Source organism: Aegilops tauschii, chromosome 4, assembly GCF_002575655.3.
Source record: "Aegilops tauschii subsp. strangulata cultivar AL8/78 chromosome 4, Aet v6.0, whole genome shotgun sequence".
Classification (NCBI taxonomy): Eukaryota; Viridiplantae; Streptophyta; class Magnoliopsida; order Poales; family Poaceae; genus Aegilops; species Aegilops tauschii.
The window spans coordinates 198,435,048-198,443,965 of record NC_053038.3 but is presented as its reverse complement, the minus strand read 5'-3'; the positions used below and the strand labels follow the sequence as shown (position 1 = coordinate 198,443,965).

The 8,918-nt window shown below is 43.2% G+C and overlaps 1 long non-coding RNA gene across 2 annotated transcripts; it reads left to right on the top strand.

Annotated features, from left to right (window-relative positions):
• The first annotated feature begins 1,331 nt into the window (after nucleotides 1–1,331).
• LOC141021270 (uncharacterized) lies at nucleotides 1,332–5,683 on the top strand. 2 transcript variants are annotated; one of them, XR_012181755.1, is made up of 2 exons: nucleotides 1,332–2,644; nucleotides 2,733–5,683. It is a non-coding gene; the product is annotated as an uncharacterized lncRNA (long non-coding RNA). The 2 variants fall into 2 exon arrangements; XR_012181756.1 differs by having other exon boundaries at nucleotides 1,332–2,656.
• The last annotated feature ends 3,235 nt before the right edge of the window (nucleotides 5,684–8,918 follow it).

Here is an 8,918-nt window from a genome sequence, read left to right as displayed (position 1 = left end):
GACCGAGAGTTCTTTTTGCTTTGCCCTGACCTCCTCCGTATATGGTGCCTGCATGAGTGTCTCCAGCTCCTTCTGAGCTTTATTAAGTCGGGCTCGAGGCCCTTTCAGTGTTTTTCTGTCCCAGTCATGCAGATCGAGATGAATTGAATCAATTTTCCCATTCACAGTTGGGTGTAAGCCTTGGCGCACGGCCTTCTGCCAGGCTGTCCTTACGACCTCTTCAACAGTTTCCTCTTCTAGCCATCTAGCCTCAAAATGTCGCTTGAACTTGGGCCTATTCTCTGCTACACCAGAGAGATATTCCGTATCTAACAGGATGGGTCGATGATCAGATTTTCCCATCTCCAGGTTACACAAGCCTGCATACGGGTGCATGCCCATCCATTCAGCATTTGTAACAACTCTGTCCAAACGTTCCTTCAGTCCACCTCTAAACCAAGTGAATTTATGGCCAACATACCCCATATCCTTCAAGAGCCCACCCTTTTCTTCCATCCATGCTTGGTGCAACTATTCTTTCATCCATGCCAAGCTTCCTCATTAGTGCTTTTGCCTTATCATCATCCAAGTGTGTTTCAGATAGAAAAAACACATCGGGTTTATGCCGCCTCTGGATCTCCAGAAGCGACTGAACTGTCGGGGCACCTAAGATGCCCCGACAGTTCCAGCTTATAATCTTCATTGGCCCTAGCGATCACCCTCGAGGGGTGTCGCCGATTCATCGGTTGGTAGGCTAGCTGCAACTGAGGTCGCCCTCAGCCTCTTAGGATCGTGAATCTTTTCAGGTGTACTCATCTTGCTCTTGTCCACTATTGCATTTTTCCCAGCTTCGAGCAGACCAACTTTCTCATTGACAAATCCTGGTGGTGGAGTTAAGCCATCCCTCCCACCATGTTGTATCACTACTCCATCTTGACCAATAAGCCTTTTCTTTGCCACGGGACAACAGCCCCCTGGTTACTCGACCTCCCATGGTCTAGCTCCATATCATTATTTTCTTCAGAAATTGGGTCACCCGGATTACCTCTTCCTCTTCCTAGATCTCCATCCCTCTCCCTAGGTCTTCCCACGTTCGTCCTTCCTCTACCACTGCCAGATCCACCAGAGGGACTATCAAAGTTCACCAGAAGCCAGTCCCCCCACTCGCAATCCTCTGCCTTGTGCATGCCATCCCCGCATTCAGTTACCAGATGTCCGATAAGGCCACAAAAATCACAGAAATCAGGCAGCTTTTCATATTCAACAGGATACCTTTTACTCTCCTTCAACGTCGGCGGAACAAATCGAACAATGGGGGTGTCCAGCATTATGTGCACCCGGGCTCTCAAGTATTTTGCTGGATTGATACGGCCCTCATCGACAACAACTTTGATAGGGGGATGCCCACCTTTCTAGCTATTTTCTCAGCAATCTCTGTTTTCTTCATGAGACCATCCGGTATGCCAATAATGCGTGCCCAGACCGCAATCCGATCTAGTTTGTACTCCTCTACATTCGTCAATCCATCATATTCTTCCAGCACCACAGCGGCGTTTCTGAACAGCCATGGGCCGTCATTCATGACACGATTCCAATCGCCCAAGCACATGAATTGGGCAAGGAAGATGTTTGGTTTCTTATCCTTAAATATCACTCCCTGCGCCGACGACCAGGCGTTCCTCATCGCCTTATACAAAGCGACATGACTGAAGGGTTTGTACGTATAAACCCTAAAAATTGCGATCCAACGTGTTTCTTCTATTAATCCTTCAATCTCTCCCGACAGATCCAGATCACGCGTCACCCGGCGGCGCCTTTCCACTCCCTCTTCCCGCCATGCAATATCTTTATCTTTACGTACTAATAAAGCACACATTACTTTTGTTAGGTTGACCGTCACGCACTTTTTGCAGAGAAATCCTTGTGGTTTCTGATAATTAAACCCGCAGTCCCTATTTGAAGTGGCTACTCCGAAATAACATTTTGTTTTTGCACAAAGGACCTCGTAGTTTGGTATATTAAATCCACGACCCTTTTCAAAGTGGCTAATTCAGAATACGCACGGGTTCCTTCGTGCTCTCCTCGATCTGTACCGGCATGCGCCGCTGTCGCTGGCCCATCTTCTTCTGCGGCCATCTACCCCTAGTCTTCTCTAGCGCTGCTGGCAGTCCCCTCAATCTCCAACCTCTTGCTCCCATGTCGTGCTCCTTCGATGTGTACTCTCCGATTTGGATTGAAGTTGGGGGGGTAGCGGGCTGTTCCGGCGGCGGGCAGCGAGAGAAGAAGGGGACACGGTGGGGGAGGATCTCACCCTGGTGGAGGTGCGCCGGATCCGCCAGTCCATCCCCCGCTTCCCATCCGCCCCCGGCCTCCAGCGAAAGCGTTGGAGAGGGTGGAGGCACACAGGTGTTGCTCGGCTGCCACTTGGCCAAAATTAATGGAGATGGGGGAGGATGGTGAGCATGTGGAATGGGGCGGCGCAGTGTAACAAGGGGCGGGAGGCACATCAAACGTAGCGCCCCCAAAGCTTCCGGGAGAATTTCCTTCCCCACCACGGGATGCCGCCTGATCCCCTCTGTGCCGCTACTCCAGATGGACGCAGAGTACTCCCACGGGATCCGAAGGGCCATGGGCCTGGACGTTGGGGAGTGGCTGCAGAGGACGGGTGAGCATTGAGGTGGGCGCTGGTTGGCTCTGCCTGGCTTTGTCGTTGCTAATTTTGATGTTCTGCTATGCTACTATTGCGTATATAGAGAGGTCTGATGCTGCAAGGTGGAGGAGGATCTCCAGCATAGATGCCCGGGAGGAGGAGACGTCGTGATGCTTGGTGCACGTGCTGCTAATGGGGGTTCACGAGGACAAGCATCGGGAACGGCTGAGCAGGGGGTGGCTAGGATTACGACGAGGGCGAGACATCGAAGCCGGCGTCAGCAATTGTGACCGCGACCGCAACCTTGACATCGACAGTGTCCCGTGGGAGCGAGGCGTCGGCAAACTTGACATCAAACGTGTTGTCCCCTTGCGTTTCTGACCTGCCGCACTCCAGTTCCGACAGCTGTTGTTCCAGTTGATCCCCTCCAGGAGCCTTCAGGTGAGCGACCAACTTCCACTCCACCGAAGCAGACATCCAGAGGTTCGACTGCTTGGGCGAAAGCTTTGCTGGATTGACATGCATATGCATTTTTCATCCTCCCTTAATGCAGGCCATGAAAATAGGTCTCTTTCAGTTACCACATATTTTAGATTTTTCTGCTTATTGTCATCTCTACTTTCTTGCCAGATTAAGCAACTAATAAATGAATATGTGCACAGTCCTAGCATCTTTGCACTCAGTTATGGGGCCATATATATGTTAAATCAACAGTATGCATGCTCGGCTATTCTGCAACTTAAATCAAGAATGCAATCTCATGCATGTGATCATTTCATCACTGATGTTGTTTTTCTCCCTCTAGATCGCTAATGATACTATGATTACATGAGTCCATGAAGCAAGCAATAATCTATCTCAAAAATTTGTGTCCAAGCATATAATTGTTCAATAACTTTCGAGTTCTGACTATGGCTATGTAGCACGCTGACAAGACAAGAGAATAATGCCTCTAAGGTTCTGACTATGAGCTTCATGAATTAGCAAAGTTTTGTTCTCATGGATGATTGCGAATATTAGAAGTTTTTACAGTTTTTTTTACTAATGCACACATTTGTCCGAGCTATGCCGCCTCCCGTCAAACTCGAGCTTGGCGCTCTGTCTGCACTCAAGCACAACTGTCGGCCATCAGCTTGCTCGAGCAAACATGTTGGCCATCCGCGCACAATCTCCTCCCAGCATTCGACATGTTATTCTCACATGCAAGGTTAAGCTATCTCCACCGGCTCCTTTTTCTATCCGAGCTCCTTCCTACCCTGGCAAAACCAAATGCTACCATCTCCTTTTTTGGCATGCTAAAACCTATGTCAGTTCGTTGTCATGGATAGATTAGTGAGAATGAGATTAGAATCTCTACACTAGAGAGGATGAGAACTATATGGGCTTTCGACAAGTTTAAGGAGTTGACTACGATGAGACCTTCTCACCCGTAGCGATGCTTAAGTCTGTCTGAATCATGTTAGAAATTGCCGCATTTTATGATTATGAAATTTGGCAAATGGATGTCAAAACTGCATTCCTTAATGGATTTCTTAAAGAAGAGTTGTATATGATGCAACCAGAAGGTTTTTTTTGATCCTAAAGGTGCTAACAAAGTGCGCAAGCTCCAACGATCCATTTATGGACTGGTGCAAGCCTCTCAGAGTTGGAATATACGCTTTGATAGTGTGATCAAAGCATATGGTTTTATACAGACTTTTGGAGAAGCCTGTATTTACAAGAAAGTGAGTGGGAGCTCTGTAGCATTCCTAATATTATATGTGGATGACATACTGTTGATTGGAAATGATATAGAATTTTTGCATAGCATAAAAGGATACTTGAATAAGAATTTTTCAATGAAAGACCTCGGTGAAGCTGCTTATATATTGGGCATCAAGATCTATAGAGATAGATCAAGACACTTAATTGGACTTTCACAAAGCACATACCTTGATAAAGTTTTGAAGAAGTTCAAAATGGATCAGTCAAAGAAAGGGTTCTTGCCTGTGTTACAAGGTGTGAAGCTGAGTCAGACTCAATACCCGACCACTGCAGAAGATAGAGAGAAAATGAAAGTCATTCCCTATGCCTCAGCCATAGGTTCTATCATGTATGCAATGCTGTGTACCAAACCTGATGTGTGCCTTGCTATAAGTTTAGCAGGGAAGTACCAAAGTAATCCAGGAGTGGATCACTAGACAGCGGTCAAGAACATCCTGAAATGCCTGAAAAGGACTAAGGATATGTTTCTCGTTTATGGAGGTGACAAAGAGCTCGTCATAAATAGTTACGTCGATGCTAGCTTTGACACTGATCCCGATGACTCTAAGTCGCAACCCGAATACTGATACGTCTCCAACATATCTATAATTTATGATCGTTCCATGCTATTATATTATCTGTTTTGGATGTTTAATGGCCTTTAATATGCTCTTTTATATTATTTTTGGGACTAACCTATTAACCGGAGGCCCAGTGCCACTTGATTTTTTTGCCTATTTCAGTGTTTCGCAGAAAAGGAATATCAAACGGAATCCAAACGGAACGAAACCTCGAGGATCTTTCTTGGAACAAACGCAATCCAGGAGACATGGAGTGGAAGTCAGAGACGCAACGAGGCGGCCACGAGGCAGGAGGGCGCACCCCCCACCCTCGTGGGGCCCTCATAGCCCCACCAACCTACTTCTTTCGCCTATATATACTCTTATACCCTGAAAACATTCAGGAGAGCCACGAAACCACTTTTCCACCACCGCAACCTTCTGTACCCATGAGAACCCATCTTGGGGCCTTTTTCGGCGCTCCGCCGGAGGGGGAATCGATCATGGAGAGCTTTTACATCAACACCATAGCCTCTCCGATGATGTGTGAGTAGTTTACCACAGACATTCGGGTCCATAGTTATTAGGTAGATGGCTTCTTCTCTCTCTTTGGTTCTCAATACAAAGTTCTCCTCGATGTTCTTGGAGATCTATTTGATGTAATACTTTTTGCGGTGTGTTTGCCGAGATCCGATGAATTGTGGGTTTATGATCAAGATTATCTATGAACAATATTTGATTCTTCTTTGAATTCTTTTATGCATGATTTGATATCTTTGCAAGTCTCTTCGAATTATCGGTTTAGTTTGGCCTACTAGATTGATCTTTCTTGCAATGGGAGAAGTGCTTAGCTTTGGGTTCAATCTTGCGGTGTCCTTTTCCAGTGACAGCAGGAGTAGCAAGGCACGTATTGTATTGTTGCCATCGAGGATAAAAAGATGGGGTTTATATCATATTGCTTGAGTTTATCCCTCTACATCATGTCATCTTGCCTAATGCGTTACTCTGTTCTTATGAACTTAATACTCTAGATGCATGCTGGATAGCGGTCGATGTGTGGAGTAATAGTAGTAGATGCATAATCGTTTCGGTCTACTTGACACGGACGTGATGCCTATGTTCATGATCATGCCTAGATATTTTCATAACTATGCGCTTTTCTATCAATTGCTCGACGGTAATTTGTTCACCCACCGTAATATATGCTATCATGAGAGAAGCCACTAGTGAAACCTATGGCCCCCGGGTCTATTTTACATCATATTAGTTCCCCGTCAACTTGCCAATTTCTGTCGCCATTTATTTTGCAATCTTTACTTTCCAATCTATACAACAAAAATACCAAAAATATTTATATTATTATCTTTATCAGATCTCAATTTTGCAAGTGGCCGTGAAGGATTGACAACCCCTTTATCGCGTTGGTTGCAAGGTTCTTGATTGTTTGTGCAGGTACTAGGCGATTTGCGTGTAGTCTCCTACTGGATTGATACCTTGGTTCTCAAAAACTGAGGGAAATACTTACGCTACTTTGCTGCATCACCCTTTCCTCTTCAAGGGAAAACCAACGCATGCTCAAGAGGTAGCAAGAAGGATTTCTGGCGCCGTTGCCGGGAAGATCTACTCTCAAGTCAAGACATAACAAGTACCCATCATAAACTCTTCTCCCTCGCATTACATTATTTGCCATTCGCCTCTCGTTTTCCTCTCCCCCACTTCTAAAACGATTTTCGAAAACCTTTGCCTTTTCTTCGCCTTCTTCCCGTATGTCTTTTTGTTTGTGTTTCCATGTGCCTTCTATTTGCTTGCATCTTTTCTTGCTAAAAATCTATTGATATGGATCCACTTAAAGTGTTCTACTTGGATCATCTTCGATCTATATGTGCTCGTGCTGAAACCCCAACTAGTTTAGTTGAGGAAAAATCTTTAGATGAGCATGCTCATTTTGTGCGTCATCGTTTGTCTGAAAAAGGGAAGCTCTTATGGTATCAAATAAATAGTTTGCTATGCTATGCTTAGAATCTTTGTGAAATTTATGATTTTACTTGTTGCTCTAATAACCCTAAAAAACACCTTCCCTACCTATGTGAGTTTAATGATAATGAAATCCTATCTTCTTATGAAAAGGGTGTTTATAGTTACTATGATATCGAACAAATTGAAGAATTTGTCGTTTTTAAGGGTGCTCGTGAAGTAGCTTATTTGATTGAAAAGTATGATATTACTCTCTACAAATCTGAAAATTCCGACATACTTAAATATTGCTATGAAAACTATGCTCATAATGCCTATGTTAAGGAATTTATTGAGAGAATGACTGTTGCTTTGGAAGAAAATAATGATATGCATGAATCTATAGATAATTATGATTCCGATGATTTGATTGAAATATCCCTTGATGAACACGATGCTTGCTATTCTTATGGCCTTCATGCCAATGTTTATGGAGATGAATTTTCTATAGTTCCTTATGTTAAACATGAGATTATTGCTATTGCACCCGTACTTGATAGTTCCTTGAATCAAAAGCATGATTGCAATGATGTTATTATAAATTCTATTAGTGTGAGTTGTGTTAATGATATGCAAAACCCTAAGCTTGGGGATGCTAGTTTTGCTATGTCCACTACTTGTTGCAATGATCATGATTGGGGTGATTCTTCTTATAATCTTGAAATTTTATTTAAGCCCCATGATGAATATGAGATTGATAATAATGTTTGCAATAATATTGAAAGTGGGTTTGGAAGAGTGTGAACTTTAGATCCCACATATTTGGATAATTTTCAATCTTATGAAGTTTTTGATAAAAGTGGGTTTGGAGAGGTCATGACTTTAGGTAATGATATTCCCACTATTTTGGAAGAGTGTCAACTTTGCATGCATGTGGATCATCTAGAGAATATGTTATGTGATAGCTATATTGTTGAATTTGAGTATGATCCCACATGCAATTATTATGGGAGAGGAAAATATGGTTGTAGAATTTTTCATGTTACTAAATTACCTCTCTTCATGTTGAGATTGTCTATGTTTATTCTTCTTCCTTGCATATGCTAGCTTTTGCTTGTCTTCATAATTTGTTTGCCTATAAAATGCCTATGCATAGGAAGTATGTTAGACTTAGATGTGTTTGTCACGTGTTTTATGATGCTCTCTTTGTGCTTAAATTCTTCTCTTTTATGTGAGCATCATGAAATTTATCAATGCGTAGCTAAAAAGGCTTTAAACGATAGCGCTCGTTGGGAGGCAACCCAATTTTATTTTTGTTCTTGCTTTTTGTTCCTGTTTAGTAATAAATAATTCATCTAGCCTCTGTTTAGATGTGGTTTTATGTTTTAGTTAGTGTTTGTGCCAAGTAGAACCTTTGGGAAGACTTGGGTGAAGTCTTTGCAATCTTGCTGTAAAAAACAGAAACTTAAGCGCTCACGAGCTAAGATGCCATTTTTACTGGAATGTGCTTTTAGGTTGATTCTTTTTGCAGATGATTAATAGTCAAATTCCTCTCGTCCACCAATTTATTTCATAATTTTTGGAGTTACAGAAGTATTTATTTGATACAGATTACTACAGACTGTTCTGTTTTTGACATATTCTGTTTTCTGTGTGTTGTTTGCTTATTTTGATGAATCTATGGCTAGTATCGGGGGGTATGAACCATAGAGAAGTTGGAATACAGTAGGTTTAACACCAATATAAATAAAGAATGAGTTCATTACAGTACCTTAAAGTGGTGGTTTGTTTTCTTATACTAACGGAGCTCATGAGATTTTCTGTTTAAGTTTTGTGTTGTGAAGTTTTCAAGTTTTTGGGTAAAGATTTGATGGATTTTGGCATAAGGAGTGGCAAGAGCCTAAGCTTGGGGATGCCCAAGGCACCCCAAGGTAAAATTCAAGGACAACCAAAAGCCTAAGCTTGGGGATGCCCCGGAAGGCATCCCCTCTTTCGTCTTCGTCTATCGGTAACTTTACTTGAGGCTATATTTT